The 22,576-nt window shown below is 47.3% G+C and overlaps 1 protein-coding gene and 1 long non-coding RNA gene across 8 annotated transcripts in view; one reads left to right on the plus strand and one right to left on the minus strand.

Annotated features, from left to right (window-relative positions):
- SLC14A2 (solute carrier family 14 member 2) overlaps positions 1-22,576 on the plus strand; it is a 429,946-nt gene that overhangs the window by 206,618 nt on the left and 200,752 nt on the right. The gene's annotated exons all lie outside the window — the stretch shown is intronic.
- LOC116660673 lies at positions 8,052-10,320 on the minus strand. The gene is made up of 3 exons (XR_004316263.1): positions 10,095-10,320; positions 9,330-9,421; positions 8,052-8,268 (listed from the first exon to the last, which is right to left on the minus strand). It is a non-coding gene; the product is annotated as an uncharacterized LOC116660673 (long non-coding RNA).

The following is a 22,576-nucleotide window of genomic DNA, read 5'->3' on the forward strand; positions in this document are numbered from 1 at the left end:
TCCTCTGAGAGGAGGCAGCAGATCAACATTTGTCTGCATGACCGGCTGAGGCAGGTCAAGGAGAGTGGGGGGTGGCAGGGTCAGGGGGACCCTTCTCTTACTATTGAAACCCCAAGCCTGCCTGAAAAACACAAAGAAATATTTGACGCCACAGCTAAGAGAATTCACCTCCTGCTGTCTGTATCGACACATACTGACTGGCTTGACAGAGTTCAGCTGCAAGTCTTAAGAAAGGCTCTGTGTGTGTGCACACGTGTTCAAGCATGTGTGTGTGTGCAAGAGAGAGATTTTTGTATAAGACCCTGAGAGTTTAGAATGATGTTGGGTAATAGCCAAAGCAACTGTTTAAAGCAAACCCATCCTGCTGGAGGCTAACAATACCATTTCTGCTCAAACATACTATGGGTGGCATCCTTCACATTAGAAACCAAGAGTAAAAATATCTTACTGATCTATCAAGAAAGGGAAAGGTTCCTGTCTGTGCTGTGATGGGAGGACCAGCTTCTGAAGCCTAGATGGTAATGCAGAGCCAACAATGTGACCTGGCTCAGACTTGAGTACGGAGCTAGGAGGACCCCCATGGGATTCAGTATTGCCCATACCAGGCACTGGGCACTTTCTGTACAACATCTCCTTCCATTTTCCCAGTGACCTGATGTAACTCCAGTGTTAGCTGGGACCTCTAGCATCTCTAGATCAGGGGAAGGCATTCCGGACCTGGCTTGAAATGGCAAAGGTGCCTGGTTACTTGTCCGCTTCTAACTTGAGTTAGGATAAGGAATTTGGTGTTTAGCAAAGGGTTCAGCAGAGAAACTGAAATTAAAGAAACTACTGGTTCTCACGCTATCTGTATTTTCTGGAATTTGGGGATTTTTTTGTTTTCCCTTTGAACAATGTCGATGAACAGCTATTCCTGGAGCCCCTGCCGTGGGCTTGGCACTGAGGCAGGTGCTGGGATGCAAGGATGAACACAGGCAACCTAGTTCTTGCTGCTCTGCTGCTTAAAGCCTAGTGAGGGAGAGATGCCAACAACATCACTGCATGGAGTCAGCTAAGTCATCGTAGGCTGGTCTCAGACAAACACACAGAAAGAGTCGTGTCTGCACTTGGTGTAGAGTTTGAAAGAAGAGGACACCACATCTACACTAGCAGGTGTTGGGGGGTGGGGAGGCACAGGGATCGAAGTGTGAGGAAACCCCAAAAAGAAGAGACCACTCCAGGGAGAGAAGCCTTTCCACCTGGAGTCTGCCCCGGCATCTGCCCTGCATGGAGCAGATCTTGGAGGCTCTGTGCTTTGTTCCCGAAAGCCAGACGGCTCCCTTACAAGGGAGTAATTCAGCTTTGGAAAGCGAGTTTCAGTGCCCAGCGACTGGTTTAACTGAATGTTTCCCTTCTCAATGAATTGCTTTGGCATTATGTAAGCCCAGTCATAATATTGTGGTTCACAGGAAGCTAAAAAGTGACCTTTGTAAGGTGATCAAATCATAAAATTAATGAAAGTGGACGGCTGGGGCTTCCAAAGGGGCTCGGAGAGAGGCCTCTGCCAGAGTTCCTTTTCAGGCAAATAGTGCTTAAAAAAAAAAAAAAAAGTTGTTTTTCAATGTCTTTCTTTTCTTCCTGTCAGCCATTAATTCATGCCAGCCTGGACTAAATAGAGAGGTCGCTGTATGGATTCGCTGACATGCGTGTACGCCGAGTCCCGTGAGGTTTCTCCCTGACGCCCCGCCCACCCCAGCCCCACCCCCGGCCACGCGTGTCGATGGCGCTCGCTCCGGGACCAACAGCCAAGGGGCTGGGTTTCCTTTCCCGCCTCGCCCGCTGAGCTGCTCCAGCTCATCGGAAATGGAAAGGGTTCTCTGGGTGCCAGACGACATGGTCACATCAGCAGTGAAGTGGGAGGTGAGCCTACAAAATGCCAGGGTCTGGAGACACAGCCTGGAAAGTGCTTTCTCTGTGTGGGAGGTGAAATTCTAAGAGTGAATTCTCCGAGTGTCTAGCACTGTCACTTGGTGGTTGTGTGACAACTGGCAAGTGAGTCTGTGGAAACCTCTACCTTGTCTTCTGTAACTTAGGACAGTAATGGCCGCTATATCCAAGGTGAAGCCCCTGGGTCAACTCAGGACACCGAGACAAGTGCCGTGAAGGACAGCAATGCCACCCAAGGTCCCAGAGGTGGACACTTTTGAGTCCTGAGGTCTGGGGCTGGCATTGCCCTGGGACTTGGCTGTCGATTCCTGCTCTGTCTGGGAGAACAAAGAGCTTCCTGTCTGAGGACCAACATGGCCGCCTTGTTGGTGCTGCACTGTTCCGATCGGGGATTGCCCTACTTTCCTGTTTCTGGTTTCCTGTTTGCCTGGCCCCGAGGTTGGACTCTTGGTTCGTAACCACCTGCCCCGCTCCTGCCCGCTCCTGGGCCGTCCCTTCTCGTGGACAGCAGCCCCTCTCTCCTCTTCCACGTTGGCTCTTTGTCTGCATCCTGGTCACGCCAGTGTTCTAGCCTAATAGGTTGGAGAAACAACAAGGTCTTTTTCTTCAAATATAGTTTTATATAATTTCTCAGCCTGGGAAATGCTGAGAAGAGGCCCTTTCTTACAGACATTCCAAGGGTAAGTCTGCAAGTACCTTCCTGCTGAGGGGCGGTAGATTCAAATGATTTGGAAATGGAATCAGATTCCAGCTGGTGGCCATGTCGCTGCCCTAGGGCTCCCCTTTCCTTCACGCAGTCAAAATCCTGAAGCTGGGATGCCACAGCTTCTGAAGCAAGACCACCACGCCTCCTGGCTTCAGGGCAAAGGGGGGACGAGGGCTTCTGAGGGTGGGACCCCTAGTGCTTAGTGCTGGATGGATGGTAAGATGAGGAGACTCGGGAGGAAGCTGGTCTGTCTGGCTTCAGTAGAAGAGCCAAGTTCAACTTTCAGATGTGTGTGTGTTTGAAAGCTGCATGGATGGGTACCAGGCAGCGAGAGGGCCCTCCGACCACAGAGACCAGGAATGAGGGACCATGTTAGTTTTAAACTTGACTTTCTTTCCCACTCCTGGTGAATTTTGGAATTCACTCTCTCAGAAACAGTATGAAAGCACACACTGTGTTTTAGGACCTCGAACACATTCCCAGGGCTAAACAAAAATAAAATAAAATGAGAAGATTAGAATGAGAAAATTTACTAATTGCTAAAAGAAGAGAAATGTGGAAAAAATAGAGGAAACACGTGTGGGTTCTCAGTGAGTGATGGGGATGGGAACAAAGAGACTTGGCTGCCCTGTCCTGGGTTGAGAAGGAAGGTCTGTCACTACTGGCTTGTCATGGAAAGAAAACTGGTCTTTTCTAGCCTTCACCAGCACAGACACCCCAGTAAAAGCAGTAGAGCATGCAGAACTAACTTAAATCCTGACTCTGCCCCTTTGTCTACTGTGTGATCTCAGGCAAATTGTTTAACCTCTCTGAGCCTCAGTTTCCTTGTCTGTAAAATGAAAAACTAGTACTGAAAAGCTTCACGTAGGTTTGCTAGGGCTGTCATGATAAAGTGCCATGAACTGGGAGGAGTAAGTAGACATTTATCATCTCATAATAAATAGGAGGCTAGAAGTCTGAGATCAAGGGGTAGGAGGGGTGGCTCCTTCTGAGGCTGAGAGTAGGGGTCTGCTCCAGGTCTCTCCCTTGGCTTCCGCGGGCTGCTGCCCGTCGTCTGCGGTCCTTTGCATCTGGAAGCACTGTCTACGTCTCTTCACACAGCGCTCTCCCTGTGTGTGTGTCTCTCTGTCCAAATTTCCTCTTTTGTAAGGAAAACAGTCATGTTGGACTAGGGGTCCAACCTATTTCACTATGACTTCGTCTTAGCTAATTTCAGCCGCAAGGACCCTATCTTCAAATAATTCACATGTTGAGATTCTAAGGGCTGGGACTTCAGCATACAAATTTGAGGGGAAACAATTCAACCCATAACAGGCTTATTGTAAGAATTTAAAATTGAGGCATGTATAAAAAACATTTAACTTACTCTCAGTAACAAAGGAAGCAGTCAATAAAGGAAGCTACCGCTAATATTAGGTTTTGCTAAACCTTCATTTACTAAAGGTTTATCTTTAGCTAGGCCAGATAACTGGACAAAAATCGCCTTCCATGTTCACCAAATGCACCATCTAAGCTACCCAGGACGTGTGCGCTCCCGGGCGGTGGGAACTTGTGTGCTCATTCTACGCCGTGTCAGCACACGGGCCAGATGTGGGGCAAAGTATGGTTATGCACGATGTACATGCCTATTTTGAAAATCATACAGGATAATCTCTTTGCTTTAAATTTTAAACCCCCTAAAATTTAACCATGAGTGTCATTCAAAGACTGGCTTCTAACCACTCAGAGTTCATTTTGCCTGAAACCCAGGACTAGGGAAGGAGGAGGAAAATGTCTTTCCAGGGGCCTGAGCCTTCTGGAGGGAACCTGAGTAGTGGGTACCAAATTCCCGGGAACGCGCCTGAGAGTGGGTCACCTGGGAAGGCAAAGGGACCAGAGAGACGAAGTGACTGCAGAGGAGAGTGACTGTCACCAATGCTGCAGACTCGTCTCTGTCGTAAACAAGCTGGCTGGGCTCCTCTGTGAAGCCATCGGCCATCCACCCAAAGGCAGGCTCATAGGCAGGTGATGAGAAAGCTGAGGCCCGTCCAGGGTCTTCCAGGGTCAGGTCGAGAAGAGGAGGTGAGAGCACCGGACTGGGAATCCAATCTGGGGGCTCTCCTGCAGCCTTGCTGTGTAACCTCGGACAAGGTTCTTCCCCTCTCTGGGCCCTGGTGGCCTCATCTGTAAAATGAGCGGCTGGAGCACCTTCTTTCCACAGACCCTGCCGGCTTGACATTCTTTGATATTCTGGTCGTGGCTCAGGCGCAGCCCCAAATTCAGTTAGAAAGAAATCCTGCTGAATTGTGAGCGTCACAAGAGATAATGCCGTCTTCAGTGTAGGCTTCGCTCCGGCTGGACTGCCGCTGTGCTGAGCTCACACCTTCGGAGCAGGCTTTGGGAAGGGAGAAAAAAGAAGCGAAGATCATCTGCCTGCATTAAAAAAAGGAGAGAGAGCAAAATGCCATCTGATGAGTGGTGCAGCTCAGGCGCGCCCCTGCCCATCTCTGCAGCAGAGGCACTTGCCCCGAGTAGTGTGAGTGAAGATGATGAATGAGGCTATTTGATGAAGCAGGATGAAGCTGGCGAGCCGGCTCTCGGGGTTTTATTTTGCCTAATGGCTGTAATCAGAAATCCCGCCGCCGTCTCTTCGTGAGTGGGAGCCAGTGGTGGGGCTTGCGAGCCTCACAATGGCTCGGCTCTTTTGAAGACCCCGCTTCTCTCCTGGAGCCTATGGGAGACTGAGAATGTGGAGGGGTCTCTGATGAAGTCCACACCAGCACCAGAGTAACTGAATCACTCTGTCAGTTCCGTTAACAGCCCATTGCTTTAATTTCCTTTTGTAAATTTAGATCCGATAGCCAGTACCCAGTACAATGGCTGGCATCAAGTTACATGCTCCAAAAATATTTATTGAATGAATTAATCAATGAGAGAAGGGAACACTGAAGGAATGCATGAATAATGGATGGGGACTTCGTAGGTAAGGGGGGAAAATGTAGAGATTAGTTTTTAGCTCTTCAGTGTGACATCGTTTTTTTGATGGGACATGAGACATGGTTGTGTAGGATCCAAAGGTTTATTCTTTAGTGATAGACACAAGAATGCCTACTTTTGAGACCTTGGTTTTTCCCTCACTTGCTGTGTAAACTGAGGGCAGTTGCTCAGCCTATCTGTGCTTCAGTTTTTTTCATCTCCAAAAGGAGGGTGACGAGAGAACCAACCTGGGCTCGCAGGGATGGGGGGGAGGTGGAATGAGATGGTACCGATGAGCACTAATCACACTCTGTGGCCGATGCGCTTTGCCTGGATGAGGCTGCATGAGAAGAGCTGGCCCCCGCGTGCACCGCAGATGCACAAAGTGACCTGCAGTGTGCCTACCATTTCTATGCTTGGAATTCCCTTTAGTCTAAAGCAATGTGCAGAGAAGTCCCCTTGGTGCAGAAGCTACATGAGAAGGTGGACACGTTCAACCATGAACCATTCGTTATTTCCCAAACTTGATTCTGCCTTCAAAAGACAGGACAGTGCACAGCCATTAAAACCTTGGCTTTGAGGTTCAAATCTAGGCTACGCTATTTACTAACTGTGTGTTGGGCAAGTGGCTTAACTTCTCCGACTCTCGGTGTTCTCAGTTGCAAATGGCTAGTGATATTTACGTCTTGGTGTCACCATGGAGACAATATGAGCTAATGCACATGAAACTCTGGATGCATCACGCATGCTCAGTTAAAGGGAGTGGGTACTATTAACACAAGTTTTCTCCCATTGAAGATGTCCATAAGAACATTGCTGTGGACTGAATATTTTGTCCCTGCACATTTATATGATGAAGCCCTGTTCCCCAGTGTGATGGAATTAGCCGGTGGGGCCATTGGGAAGAAATTAGGTATTCATGAGGTCATGATGGTAAAGCCACCATAATGGGATTAGATCCTCATAAAAGGAGGAAGAGACCAGAGCTCTCTATTTCTCCATCATTTGAGGATATGGTAAGAGAGTGGCCGTCTACAAGGCCAAGGGGAGAACTCTCACCGAGAACCCAACCACACTGGCACCCGGATCTCTGACTCTGATCCCTCAGAACTGGGATAAATCAATGTCCGTTGTTCAAGCCACCCATCTGTGGTGTTTTGTTATAGCAGCCAAGCAGACTGACACAGACATGAAAGGTCAGTCTCAAAGATTTCCAACCATACTTGGAGCAATAGCAGCATTACTGAAATAAGTTTCAGCTCCCAAACTGACCACTTTGAGGGACACCTCTCATCTTTATGTAGCCCCTTTCCCACCCCAGACAAAGCCATGTACACTGACTGGTCCACACTGCTAAGAACAGTGCTAGAACACACAGAGCATTAGGGAAAGTCGGCTGAAAGAGGTAGGTGGTGTCAAAATGGGATCAGAGAGATGAATAAGATGGGATGGGAACTGGGGAGAGAGACGGTCCTTGCTGCTTCCTTGTGACTGTCACCATCTTCATGAGCCTCTGTCTTCCTGTCTCCTCCACCTCCCCTCCCCACCCTTCATCTCTATCTTGGGCCAAAGAGAGCCAAGGACAAAGATTTCTCCTCCTCCTTCAGAAACCGCTGTTTTCAGGTCATTCACTTGCCCCCACATTTTGTAGCTCAGGATGCTGGGTGGCTGCTTCGTGTGCCTTGCTCCTTGGCCATCACACCGGGGCCATTCCCTTCCCCAGAGAAACCCAGGCTCAAGGAGGAAGTACCAAGTTAGAGAATCTAAGGGTGAATGAATTCTAGCCTTTTGCTGGTTTTCGGAACCATCTTTCTCTTTTGACCAGAACCTTGCTCTGCCTCTTTGCCCCAAGGTAGAAACTGAGGACACCACAAGGTCTGCCTACCTAGATACTCCACCTTCACTTTTCTGGGGGACGGTGGGAGTCAGAGGGGAGCGGGGAAGGAGACACACGCAACAACCATGTGCAGGACCATATTTGGGTTGCAGCAGAGAAAAGGGTTAAGGGAGGTTTTCTCTTCATATCTTTCTGAGATCATTTTGTGGCTCCGATCTCCAGGGAAGCGAGCAGTTTACACATTTACCGTCCCCTATCAGTCGACCATCTGTAGGCACCACGTTTCACAAAGAGCTTATACATTAACTGGTCACTTTATCATTGTAATATATTCGGAAAATCAAAAACCAGCTGTTATAAAGCCATAAACTGGAGGCTTTATTACATGTTGTTTATCATTACTTCAGTATTTGGAGATTCATCACGCATGGACTTAGGGATCTATCTGTATTGCCAAGGAGGCCAAAGTTTATTTCCCTAATAATATGCAAATGGAGACTGTATACCAGATAATGAATAATCACTTTAGATTAGAGGCTGAATTTTCTTTTAGTGGTCCTGGCAGTGCAGCCTTGTGCATGCAGTTAATAATTAATTTAAAGAATTACCACTTCAGTGAGCCCTGCTTACATTATTTATTAAGTGTAATTAAAGTATTTATTACTCAAGTAATAAATGAGGGACAGCCCCTAGCACCTTAACAGTGTTGTAAAATCATCACAGGCCATGTTTATCTGCAAAGCACGACTGGGTGAGGCTCACGTGTGTCGGCAGACTGTTCAGGATCACCTGGTACACTGGGTGCAGGTATGGGGTGCCCACCTGCTCCATGGCTTTGTTCAATCTACAAAAAAAAAAAAAAAAGAGCGCCTTGGCTTTTTCTGTTGTTGATTTGTGTTTGTTGATTTAGAAGCACAGCAAAGGGACTTTGGGGTTCCCTTTAACACCCCCAGTCTACCATGTTGCTTGAAGCGTAAAATGACTGATCCAAGATGGCCATCTTGAAATTCCTTGAAGGACTGTGGAAAGTGTTGCTTATAAATAACATAACTGATATAATTCATTGTCCAAACCAGGACAATTCAAAAAATGAAAGAGGATGATATTGATAACAATACATGAGTTGAGAGGGTTCTAGGCAAAGCAGAACTGAACCTCCCAAAATTAACACAGCTTTTTTTTTTTTAATTGAAGTATAGTCAGTGACAACGTGTCTTTCTGGTGTACAGCATCATGTCCCCATCAGAAATTAGCCTAGTGTTTATCCACTCAGCTGGGCTGCTTTACCAGATTGTGAGTAGAAGAGTCAGTCTCTACCCATGACTGCCACTCACCACGTAAGGTTTTAGATAAGACCCTGGACCTCTGCCTTCCCTCAATTTTAGGCAATTTGGGGCCGCCCTTGGTCTTCATCAGGAAGTCTTTCCTGGTCCCTCCAACCAGGAGTGCTCACACCGACCTCCACGTCTCACCGCACTGCTTACGCCTCTGGGCATAGCTCACTGGCCGGCAGTGTCTTCATTTATGTGCTTATTTTTAAATCTACTCTACGAAGACATCGCAAAGTCTTTAAGGAAGAAGACAGAATGTACTTGTTAGTTTTTAGTTCTTTCAACATTCTTCCCTTGGTGCCTCACAAAAAGCAGAGACAGAGGAAACATTTCCTAAATAGGTTTCATGGTTTGGAAGCCCCAAGGCTTGTCTTTCTAACCAGAAGAGAGGGTGAAACCTCAGCCCAGGACCACTGACCGGAACCCATAACTGATTAGATGGGCCTGGGGAGTGGGCATGAGCAGAGCAAGGTATGGCCAGCGGCAGCCACCCCAAGGGCCCTTCAGGTCTGTCTTGGAAACCACTGGAAAGTGAGATTACTCACAAACCTGTGAACAAAGTCTCAAGACTCACCAGTCTGACAAGCGCCTCGTTGGTCCTAGGGTACCGCGTTCAGTCTCTGTTCTGTGAGTCCTTTATTTGGAAAGCCCTCCATCCTCTGCTGGCTGAAAAACGAGGATAAAGCCTCACAAAGTGTGAACAGGTCAGGAGACTTTTCCTACGTGAACCCAGATGCTCGGGGCATCCCTGCCAAGTCCTATCTCCTCGTCTCTGTGGCCCCACCAACCTCGTGTTCTACTCCTCACTGAAGCTTTTCCCTGACCGCCTCTCTGACCATTTAAATTGCCCATTCCTGCTGTTTTGACTCTCTGTCTGCATAGGTCGCTGAACTCTGGCACCCCGCGAAGGGTACAGCCTTCTCCTTTTCCTCCACTCCCCCACCGTGCTAGGCGCACAGTAAGTGCTCAGCAGGGAAGAAAGGGGAGCCAGAGCTTCCTCGTCTTCTCCTTAACCCTGCCCTCTCCTGCCTGCCGCCTCCACCCTCACTCACTCCCCAGAATCCCATGCGAGGAGCACCATCACTTATCAAAAGAGAGGACCAAATGAGAAAGGAAAGGAAGTGAAGTCAGAGCTAAAGGGACTGAGAGGCATCTGAGAAAGCGAAGGCAGAGAATCCAACTTCATATTTAATGATAGCCAATGCTACCGGGCCCAAACTTGTGGGCTTCTAAATTGATTTGTCTTTGGGTCCCTTTACAGAGCTGTTTCTAGGCGACCGACAGGTCGGCCGTATATCATGTGCACTCAGGCCTGGAGCTGTGGCAGCCGGCCCCTGACCTCTCCATCAAGCCGAGTGCCGGGGCACAGGGAGGAGATACGCGATCCCTTCTGGAAACACCCAGCTGGCGTCGGTCCCACAAACCATCTGCCCGTCTCGCTATGGGCAGACTGACTGTCTGCTAATGCCCCCTCTCCTATGAGCCATTTATATATTTCCTCAGCTCCTTTTTTTTTTTTTTTTTTTTTTGAGTGGAGAACAAATAGCATTATTGGACGTGCTCTGCTTGGCTGCAGCTGTGAATCACAAAGCTGGAAATCAGGCCAAGAGAGAGTCAGACATCACATTCCTCGCTTGGCTGGGGAGAGGGCCAGGCTGCTGATCCAGCCTCACTCGCTCTCTGATATTTCATTTATCTATAAATTTGACACGGTCCTGTTAGGAAACCTCTTGCAGGGGTGCTTCTTTCCCATTCTTTTTGTTTCCAAAGGGAAAGGGGCCTTGGCTTTCGCTGCATCCCAGGGTCAAGATTTCTTCTTGGCCTTGTCAGGAGGTAATCAGTGTGAAGACAATACAACGTGAGAATTGTATGCAGCTGGTAGCAGCAGGGGTGCAAGGGGGTAATAGAGGTTTGACCTGATTCCCCTTGGCTCTTTGCTACTTACCAAAGTCAGTAATAGATCACAAATACAGACTAGTGGACAGAACTGGATGAACCTGGGTGAGACCCCTGCCCATCATCATTGTTCCATTCAGCTAGGATTGAATGAGTACCGCTGGGGAGGACGGCCTCGTGCCCTCTGTGCAGAGAACACACAATCCCTATGTCTGCAAGGTAACATTCTGACAGTCGGTTAATCAGCCAATCAACAAGTCAATATTGATTGTACCCTCTATGCCTGTCTTAGTTCGAGTTCCCCCAGGAGCAGACCCTGAGGTAATGATGTGAATGAAAACCATTTAGTTGGGAATCACAGGTAACACCAGGAGAGAAACAGGACAAGTAATGTGGAGAAGAAAAGTCAGTGAATGATGGCAGCAGAAGTTATGTCCCCCCGGGGGCCTAGCTCTTGAGGAAACTCTGGGAAATGGTGCAAAACTCATGGCTCGAACCATTTCAAAGAGTGAGGGAGCTGGGGTGTTTATACACCAACTCCCGAGAGTCATTGATTTGAGTGTTACTGGGGGTGACAACTCTTTCAAACCCTGGCCTGCCATATATGCATAAAGCAAGCTTTCCTTGACTGAGGGCAAAGGCTCAGAAATGAAAATACTGGTGGTTGCAAGTTGGCTGGAGCCCACTGAAGTGTCCAAGGAATATGGGCAGGGCCCGCAAAGCGCCTGCTGCAAAGCCAGTCCCCAAAGGAGGGGCTTTGGGGGAAGCCAGAAGTTGAAGACACACTTTCCATGTTTGTCATGCCATCATTTTGGAAGGATAAAACTATTAGAAAGCAATCCAATAATCAAGCACTGAGGGCCTAGCGAAGACTGAGATAAATAGCAGTTCAGGGGAAGGAAAAAATAACCAGCCGTTAGGAAGTTTCCATGAAAACATGCAGGATAAAATTAGGTCTTGGAGAATGGGTAGGATCTGGGTTATGGAAAGGAAGGGAAGAAAGGTTGGGATAAAATTATTTCCGAAATTGGGTCTAAACATCAAGTTGAAAAAGAAACAAATAATCAAACAGAGGGCAATGAACGCTTCCTTCCTGTTCATGTTCAGATTATCATCTTAGAGGTACTTTTGCCATACCCACGATCATACTCCAATAAACCTTTTTTTTTTTTGGTTTAATGTTTTTATTTTTTTTTCTGTTCCAAACTTTCAACTAGTTCTCTTTTAAAACATTTTTTTATTGAGTTATAGTCATTTTACAATGTTGTGTCAATTTCCAGCGTAGAGCACAATTTTTCAGTTATACATGAACGTACATATATTCATTGTCACATTCTTTTTCGCCATGAGCTACCTCAAGATCTTGTATATATTTCCCTGTGCTACACAGTATAATCTTGTTTATCTATTCTACATTTGCCTGTCAGTATCTACAAATTTCGAACTCCTGGTCTGTCCCTTCCCACCCTTGGCAACCACAAATTTGTATTCTATGTCTATGAGTCTGTTTCTGTTTTGTATTTATGTTCTTTTTAAAATTTTTTTTAGAATATACCATTTTTGTTCAAGTTTCTTGGCATTGCAATTCAATAGTCAAAGAGATTTGGATTAGATTACATCAATTCTTTTTCTGTCAGAGATTTTAAAAATCATAGGTCATCAATAAACTATTCAAAGGATCCATGATATCCTATTGTGAAAATCACTTTGCTGGTTCCATGAATAATTGCCTCTTGATTTATCTGTTTGCCCATTCAGCAAGTCAAGCCTCAGTTGACCAGAACTGTTAACAAGTTTTGGATTGGGAGGTTGTTCATATAAAAGGTGGGGACACCTGGGGAGATGTCTGGTCACATGCCCTTTTGACAAAGAACTGGATATGTACGTGAGAGATGTTGGCAGCTGGTTTGACTGCTGATGGGAGGCAAGACAGTGCCTGGGTTTAGCCATGAACTTGGACTCAGAAGGCCTGGGTTCAAATCCCAGGCCTGCCATTTATCAACTTTGTGACTTTGGCAACTTGACCCTTGTAGGTCTCAAAAATGGAGGTAATATCATCCACTGTCACAGCTGTAGTAGGGATTAAAATGAAAAGGGACAGTGCCAGTAAAGTATGTAGCCTGGTGTCTGAAACACTACTATGCAATGACAACAATCCAATATACTATGATAATGGGGAAAAAAGTGTAATTAAAAAAACCCACAAGTGCATTGTCTGTACTCCTCAAAGGGTGCATGCCCTTCCGGTTCCAGCACTTCTTATCATTGGATTTTACATCCTTTGCATTAGTTCATACCACATGTGAGTGAGATGGGCATTTGGTGTTTCTGGCTGAGTACCTTGCACTTTAGTCCCTACTTGCATTTCAAGTTCAGGACGAACAGCGGAACAGAAAAGGAGTAGATGTTTAGGTTAACACCGTAGAAATAAGGGTTCTTTACTGCCTCACACCATACACAAAAATAAACTCAAAATGCCTTAAAGACTTACATGTAAGCACACCATAAAACTCCTAGAGGAGAACACAGGCAAAACATCCCCGGACAAAAATCGCAGTAATATCTTCTTAGATCAGTCTCCCAAGGCAAAAGAAGTAAAAGCAAAAATAAATGAATGGGACCTAACTAGACATAAAAGCTTTTGCACAGCAAAGGAAACCATAAATAAAATGAAAAGATAACCTACAGACGGGGAGAAAATATTTTCAAATGATGCAACCTACAAGAGCTTAATTCAAAATATACAGACAAGTTGTACATCTCAATATCAAAAAAAAAAACCCAATCAAAAAGTGGCAGAAGACCCAAATAGACATTTCTCCAAAGAAGAGATCCAGATAGCCAAAAGGCATATGAAAGATGCTCCATATTGCTAATTATTAGAGAAATGCAAATCAAAACACAATGAGGTATCAGCTCACACTAGTCAGAATGGCCATCATCAAAAAGTCTACAAATAATAAATGATGGAGAGGGTGTGGAGAAAAAGGAACTCTCCTCCACTGTTGGTGGGAAGGTAGTTTGATGCAGCTGTTATGGAAAACAGTATGGTAGTTACTTAAACAACTAAAAATGGAACTACCATGTGATCCAGTAATCCCACTCCTAGGAATACATCTGGAAAAGACAAAAACTCTAATTCGACAAGACACATTCACCCCACTGTTCACAGAATCACTATTCACAATAGACAAGACATAGTAGCAACATAAATCTTCATCAACAAATGACTGGATAAAGAAGATATAGTGTATATACACAATGGAATATTACTCAGCCATAAAAAAGAATGAAATAATGCCATTTGCAGCAACATGGATGGACCTAGAGTTTATTAGACTAAGTGATGTAAGTTAGGCAGAGAAAGGCAAATATTATATGATATCACTTATATGTGAAATCTAAAAAAAATACAAATGAATTTATTTACAAAACAGAAACAGACTCACAGGTATAGAAAATAAACTTATGATTACCAAAGGGGAACAAGGGGAGGGACAGATAAATTAGGAATATGGGATTAATAGATATACACCACTTATATAAAATAGATCAACAAGGATTTACTGTATAGCACAGGGAAATATATTCAATATCTTGTAATAATCTATAATGGAAAATAATCCAAAGCTGTACACGGGAAACTAACACTATATTGTAAATTAACTATAGTTAATTTTTTTTAAATATTCTATAAAAAATAAAGGTCTTTTAAATTGGCGTTAATTTTATGTATTGACTGTTTTTCTTGTCGTTTGTATTTTTCTATTCAACACCCTGGGCTAGAGGAACAGTGGCTTCTCTGTGAGTATCACTCCAAGGACAGCTTTTCTGTGGTGCTGGTGGCAGGTCACAGGTCCAGGCCATCGGGGCTAAGAGTCTGGCAAGACAGAGGCAAGGTCAGACAGGTGAAAGGTGGCTGCAGGGCCAGGGGTAAGAGCTATGGAGCATTGCTAAGGTCTGAGATGCGTCTGAGGAGTTCTTCCAACAGCATCAGACATGATCGGAGGTCAGATTTCAGGTGAAGGGCAGCATCTTTCTCCTTTGCGGTGGTCAGGGGTTGCCCACTGCAACGATTGCCTGGACAGCAGCCTGACCCTGAGTGACCATACACTAACAGCCCAGCCCAGGATGCTTCAGGGAACAAGAGGAGGAATTAGTAATCAATGCTTGAAACAGCTGGTGCAACCAGGACCATCCCAGGCAGAGGGTCATTCTCATTTTCACTTGGAAGCAGACCCATCTCCTCCACCCCACTCTGCCCGAGAAGCCCAGCCCCCAAACTCCAAGATCCCAACAACAACTGCCCCAAAAGCTCACTCTCACCATGTTTCTGTCTCTTACGGCTGTATGTCAGGGGCCCCTCTCTGCCCCTGAACACACCCACTGCTCTCCAGCACCCCCAACTCAGGGCTGGACCCAGGGCTATGAGTCGGAGGCATGAAATTCAAGGAGATGAGGAAAACCTTGGTAATCAAGACAAATCACATTTCAATGCAACATTCTGAGAAATCAAAATGAATCCCAAAAACTCCATGATGAGCAAAATATCAAAAAAATTTAAGTAAAGACAGAATCAGTCGCAGCACTGAGCCCAGCCCCGTTGGAGCCTGAGGCAAAAGGAAAACCAGTCAGACTGCTCTTGTCTTTAGTTAAGACCTGGATTCGTTGTTGATTTTTTCCCTGACTTATATTTTGTTGAATTTTGTATCAAAATGTCAATTGTCTTAATGAGGGTTTTGGTGCCTCTTTCAATTTTGTGTCTAAAGCTAGTGCCTCACCTGCCTCCCCTCGTCCTGGCCTGAGTGTCAGTAAATTGCGATGGCGGCCACTAGCAGGTGCTCGGTGGGTGCCTGACCTTGGGCCACCTGCTTTGCTTGTTGAATTCTCACACCATGTGCATGAGGCAGGGACTCCGTCAGACATGCTCGGCCTTCCCGGTGGTCTCTTCCTGAATCCTGCCCTCTTGCTCTCCAAAATTCCCAAGTCAATTTCCACTTCCCTATGGAATAAATTAAGCTTAAAGCTGAGAAGACCCACTGAAGCATTCTACCAATCAGCTTTCTTTATTCATGAGAATCCTAATGTGTGTTCAAGGGAGAGGTTAAGTGACTGGCCCGGGGTCGCACGGCAGCTTGGGATGAGCATTCATTCACTCATTCACCCAACAAATGTGTACTGAGTATCTCTTCTGTCCTCTGTTGTAGACATTGGGAACGGAACAGAAGAGACAATGTCACTGATCCCCTGGAGCTTACTTACGAGTGTGGGAAGGCAATTAATAAACAAACACAGATACACAGGGACGGAATCAGACATGGATAAGGGCTTTGGAAACACTGAAGCAGGGTAACGGGGAAAGGAGTGATGGAGTGAGATACGCAGTTTTATTCTATGTGGGACAGTTCTAAAACAACTTCTGAGAGGTGGCTTTGAGCAAATATCTGAATAAAGTAAAGGAGCTAGGAAGCCATGTGGATGGGATGGGGGCGGTGAGAGCTGGTTCTAGTACAAGGTGGCCCCACTCCGGCACTCGACATCTGGGGCTGGATAATTCTTTACTGGGGGCAGGGAGGGCGCTGACCTGTACCTTGTAGGACGTTTAGCAGCATCCCTGGCTCCTACCTACTTGACACCAATAGCATCCCCCTCCAAGCTGTAACACCAAAAATGTCCCATGGAGGGTAAAACTAGCCCCAGTTAGAACCACAGGTCTATGCAAGGTCAGAGGCAAGTGCAAAGGCTTTGACTAAGTCAGGCTTCCCACAGCTCAGCACCGGCGATCACTCCCAGACAGCCCTGAGCATCCACCACCTACAGAGCTGGCACCACCGAACACACCCTGTGCCTCTGATTCATTTCACACTGGCTGCTGGCTGTTGGCCGCCTTCATCCATAAGGGCGAAAGCTCACTCGGGGCAGGTGCCCAGCCCCTACTCCTCTGTATCCCGCAGAGGCGTGGGCTCTGTGTATGGTGGCTGTGTCTGCACCTCCAAGCCGGAGATGCTCTCCGAGGGCTTAGGGCTCGGGGCCAGCTCTGGAGGACAGTGTCCCCGAGCTGCAGCCAGCCCACGCTCCCCTGTCAACTGCCCCCTCCACATATTTAAGGCTGTGCAGCTCTCACAAAAGGAACGGCATGTGATGAAAGTTCACCTTCCACTCAATTAACCTTGAGAGAGAAGATTTTTTTCCTTTTCTCCCCTAAGAGACTTTTTTTTTTTTTTTTTTGATGACCTTTTTGAAGCATCTTATTTTCTGGGCAAAAAGCCAAATGATACATCCCCTCCCAGCTGCAGGGCTGTTGCAGATTTTCAAAGCAGAGGTAAAGACAGTCTTTGGAATAAGTGTAAGGTGGGCAGTGGGGCTGGGAAACGTGAGAAAATGTCTTATTGTTCCAGCCGAGCTGTGCCTAGAGGAATGCAGACTTCCCGAAGCACGAGCCTGCAGGACCCACGAGATGCAGGGACCTAGAAACCTCAGGGCTGCCAGGCACTCCCCGCAATTAGGGAGCACACATGAATACAAATTTTAAAAAAATCAATTCCACTTTGGGTGAAAGTTGAATATTAATAAGTCATAACAAAGCACACCTTGCATAGTACTTTGCAATACTCAAAAGAGTTTTTTCTTTTCCCTGTATTTAGTCTCAGTCTCAGATTCAGCCATCAAATAAGATTGAATCTTATTTAAGGCTGAATCAGCAGAGTAAAATAAATAGCATTAGCCCCTTTTCAATGGATTTGATGGACAGTGGTACCCAAAAGCTCCCCTACCTCATCCCAGATGCGCAGCTCCCTGCTGATGGATTTAGAGCGGAACAGCCCATGTGTCTTCTCTCCCTCCCCCATGGGGAACTCCAAAGTCAACTGCATACATGTGCAGAAGAGAAAATAAAAGAAAACACCCAAACCAGCTCCATTTCCCACTTTTGGTGGCTCTGGTAGCAGAGGGAATTTCATGAAAGCTGCCAGGTTTGCTGTGCACCACAGTCTTGCCCTGTCTCTCTGGGGCCCAGAGGCAGTTGAGAGACTTCTAGAATCCTAGGAGCATTGTTGGAAAGCAACAGGCTGGAGAGAGTCACTGGGTGGTGGCTTATTTCCCAGGGAACAGGAAGTCGTGGCTGGGAGCCAGGAAGGTTGGATAAGGTGGAAAAAGGCAGCAGGGTCTCCTGGCCCAGGGCGCAGTCTCAGGAGCTGGCTGCCTGGATTCCAGTTCTGGCTCTGACACTCACCGTCGGCTGACTTGGCCAAGTCACTTTACCTCACTGTGCCTCTGTCTCCACATCTGTAAAATGGAAGCGCTGAGAGTAGCTCCCTCCGAGGGGTGGGAGGAGAAGCGATTTCCAGGGTTCAGATGCTTTCAGACGGGGAAGTGAGTATTAAGAATTAAAAGTCTGAGACGTGGCAGGGAAGCTGAGGATATGGACAAGCGAGCTCTCGCTGGAGAGCAGGATGGAGAAGGGTGCTGAGGGGCAGGTGCAATCTTGGGGGTTGGCTCTGGATGTGACAAGGCTGGAAAGAGCCTAACCGGGATTTCATGGTGAGAGATGTCAAAGAAATGCCGACAGGGGAGGTACTGCTGCCTAACATGGACCTTCCAACAGCCCCCAGGCCAGGAACGGAGCAGCACAAAGGGGCTTCCTGGAACAAGTTTGCAACGGGCACTAATGCAAAGGCATCTCTTAAGTCCCAGCTCCTATCGTTAGTCTCCATTTGCTGTCACAGGATGAAAGACCAGTGATTTGTGTTCCATGAAAATGTTCTTCCCGGAACATTAGGGAAGGGAAATTGGCATTACAGCAAAACCCAGAGTGGCCCCACAGCTTCTGGGCAGGGAATCCCCATGCAGAGGGTACGCTCAGGGAGAGAAGCCTTCCCTTTGGGCTGTGGGAGCCCCACACTCGCAGTCTTTTCACCCCCTACTCTGCTCCAGCTAAAGAGTCTTTTCTTCCCTACGTTGTGCTTGAAATGATCAACTAGCCGGGCATATGAATTTCAGTCACATCTCTGCTGACCGATCAGCCATCTCCACCTCCACGAATTAAGTTAGAAATGGAAGAAAGCTTAGACTATTTCTAATCCAGCCTCCTCTTTCTGCAGAAGAGCAAGCTGGGACCCACAGAGACTTTCAACTTGCCGGGGAGGAAAGGTACTGCTCACGTGGTATTCCCTGAGTCCCAGGGTCCTCACGGGCGCGTGGAGCTGTGACAGCAGAGTAGGGGGAGGGTCATGTCACCCACAGTCTGGATGACGTGTGAGGGGCCCTGGCTCATGACCTTTCACAGTCCTGGTAAAGTTAGAAAACCTGCAAGAGGTTTGGTGCGAGTCAATACACTGCTGTACAGAAAGCTGTACCTTGGGGTACAAATGATGTGAAACAGGACAATTATCCTGGGGTGCTCTCTATACAGTGGGGGACGACCTGAGGTGGGAGAGCTATGTGTGGCCACTGGTTTGTGGCTCACGCTGGACTGTGGAGAACCCTCAGTTGGTCAGCGCAGCACATCCACTGAGTGAGTGATGCTGGAAGAGTGACTGTTGAATCCAAACTCCCTCTGGCAGTGAAAGGCGCTCCACCCCAGACAGGAGAAGCTAACCTGGCCTTCCTCTCCCCAGGGCTGCCCTCTCTGAGGCTAACGAGAATCTCTGGGTGGGGACACTTTGAGAGGACCACCTAGAGAGCCCCGAAGCCAGGTCCCACGGGGACTGGCTAATCTCTGAGCTCCGGCTGCAGCTTCACAAGACCTAGGTGTATCTGACCTCCCAGTGCTCAAGAGGAAGGTCAGCTCTCTGTCCTCACAGTGTCCTCACCTCCCTTCTTCCGAGAGACTATGTTCGCCCTGCAGAGAGCTTTCCCACTTGGCCACACTGGGGGACGGTGCTTGTAACGCTGCACCAATGCCCTGTGTATCGCCTCCAGCAATCTGTGTGCCCTTGAGCATGTCACCTCCCAGCCGGCCTTGGTCCCTCCTTGTGAAAAGAGGGAGGTGAGTGGATGCACTGGAAGCACATGGAGGGCCAGGCTGCCAACTGGCAACCTTCTACTCCCAAGCTTGGCCCAGGGCCTGGCACCCAAGGAGGCTCTGAAAATATTCAGGAATCTGGGAAAATACAGCCCCTTCTGGTTCTGACATTTGGGGACTAGATTTGGACACTAGAAGCTCTCATGCCGTGACTGCTCTCATTTCAGTGGGTGGCTTTGATCATGGCTTTGAGGGAAGGGTTCTCCTATAAAAGAAACTATAAATGGTGGTGAAGACCATCTTGACCCAACCATGAGATAAGACAACGGAGCATGAGGAACTCGGCAGAGACCTGGAGACGGATGCTGCATTCAGCCCTACCTCCCCTTCACTGTATCTGCTTCTGTCACCCTCGGCCATTTCCCACTAGGCACCAAGTGGCCCCACGTGCCCCCACCCAAGCCCTTCCTCTTTGGTCAGTGCACTATATTCTAGACCCTTCCAACTTCCTTTAATACTCAAAAGTGCTCTCTAAGACAGAGCCATTGGGTCCCGAGGGATTCAGAGGCCATTTTCACGAAGATGTGGTCGATCTGGTACCTTCTCAAGCATATTTACAACTGGCAGGAAATAATTTTGCTTTAAATCTCTGATGGTTCAACGTGGCACCATTTCGGGCAGCCAACAAAGTCATGCAAAAGGGGAGAAGGTAGAGGCTGGGAGCCCGGCTGATGGCGTTCCACAGACCACACCCTGACTCATCACCCATTCTCCCCACCACCGCCTCCGTGCCGGACCCTCTTACTGGAGTCTTCCTCCTGGGGTGCTGTCCAACTGTGCACCCCGGGGTTTCCCACTTCACCTGGGGTACAGCCAGACCAGAACTTGTAATTCAAGATTAACCTCTTGACTGTTCCTAAAAGTCCTCCTCAATAGAGCTTTCCTTTGTGAAACTCCCAGCTCACAGGAAGCTAGAATTAGGAAGTGTGAGCTATAAAAAAGCTAAGAGAATCCGAAGAAAGTTTATTCAAACCAATGAGAGACCATGCACTAAATAAAAAACCCAAATCAATAACATTTCACCTCTTAAATGAATAATAATGGGTACTAATGAGTTCTGTGCGAGTAATTCCATTTACCATCTCTCCTTCCCTGGAAATTTTTCATTACCCCCCACTCCTCCCCACAGCTTTAATGAGATACTTGTAAATTCATTTTGCTTTGTTGCAGAAAGTACTCACCCTAAAAGGTATTTGGAATGTGTGGGTCTGGGCCTTGCGTGTCTTTAAGATTTTATTGGCTCTTGTCTCCTGAGTCTCACTGTGTGACTTGGAACCTGGAGAGAGAAAAGGCTTTGGCTCTCTTTCATTTAACTTATTTGGAAGCCAAATGGATAGTTCTCAAACCCTTTCCCAATACCCAGCGCCCTAGGCCCAATCCTCCCCACCAGATTCCACCTCCCGCCTCCCTCCCAAAGGCCGTCTGAGGCCAACATTACTTTCCCCAGTTCATCTTCGTTGTTCCCCCAAAACTCACTCTTCTCTTCTGCCACTTTACCCCTATTTTCTGTTTCCTGCTCCACCTTTCCCAAGTCCTTTTATTTCTTATCATTCCCGACACGGACAAGCTGCTGGTCCCAGTGGCTCTTGGTTGCTGAGCAGACGTGCAGAGGGAAATCGAAGTTTGCCAGAAGTTTTCGTTGCACTGGGGGAACCTGCACAGGGGAGAGCATTGCTGTGGTCCCTCTCAGAGATGCTCCCTCGCATTAAGGGACACTGAGGGTGAGTCTGAGTGACAGGGTCATCTCCAGGAGCTGCCTGGCTTGGGTGCAACTGAGCAACTGATTAACAAGAATTGCATTTCTCATTCTCCCTCCTCTGCATTCTGAGCCATCCTCTGCTAGCACCAGGCTAATTTTTTTTCTTTTTTTTACAACCTGCTCTGATTTATTTTTGGCCCTGGGACCGATCCCTTAACTCTGCTAGGAAGCCTCACACAAATATTTGAGAGTGTCTAAAATAATTTTGGTAGCTCTGAAGCAAAATCCATGTTTGGGGTCAGAGCCAGCCTCATGTTTGGGAAGAACCCCCATCGCTTATGGGCCAGAACATGAGGGGCAATGAAAAGAATTTAAATTCCACTGGAATATATTTCTCTCCCAAGGGCCTAAAATTACATCACTTGAGAATTAGATAATCCCTGGGTGAGGGAGCATCTTTAGTATTTTTAAGACAAAAATCCAAAAGGCATCGTGACCCATGAATTTTTCATAATTGCTATGAATGAATGCTAGGTTGTCTTCCCCCCCGGGGAAGTCTGAGGTGACATGGGACACGGGCATCATTGCAGGTGGGAATTAAAAAGGGAACACAGAGCAGGCCAGACACAGAGCGGGGAGGAGAAAATGCAAAAAAAAAAAAAAACCCCAAACTTCCATTTTCCTGGGCATCAGTCTTACCTGCGAGATATTTGGCCCTCCCACATCCCCCGAAAACGTCAAGTTCTCATTAAAGGACTGCCAAACCCCAGGCAAAGCAAATCCAGGTTTCTGTTTTCATAAATTCATAGAGAATAAGATTTCTTTTTCCCTCTTCAGTAGTTTCAAACACAGGGCAAATATTTCCTTACTAGTCCATAAATCTGGAGTCTGTTGAGCTGTAGGGAATTTTCTCTTCAATTGTCCCCATAACGGCATCGAAAGGGAAAATAAAACCTCAGTACCAAAGGCAGAGACCTTTAGAGCCAGGTGACTGCCGGGAACCAGCCCTCGTTTGCTCTGAGTCTTTGGCCAGCATCCCGCATTCAGAGCAGGCGAGGGCCTAGAAGGCTACCTAGCAGGGCCCGTAAATCCCCCCTCCCCAGTTTTAGGACCCCCTCATGAAGCTGCCAGGCAGGAGGTATATATTGTCCACTGGAGCCTGAGGGGTCTGAGATATACGATTTGGAACGGAGCAGAGGAAGAG

Source organism: Camelus ferus, chromosome 30, assembly GCF_009834535.1.
Source record: "Camelus ferus isolate YT-003-E chromosome 30, BCGSAC_Cfer_1.0, whole genome shotgun sequence".
NCBI lineage: Eukaryota > Metazoa > Chordata > Mammalia > Artiodactyla > Camelidae > Camelus > Camelus ferus.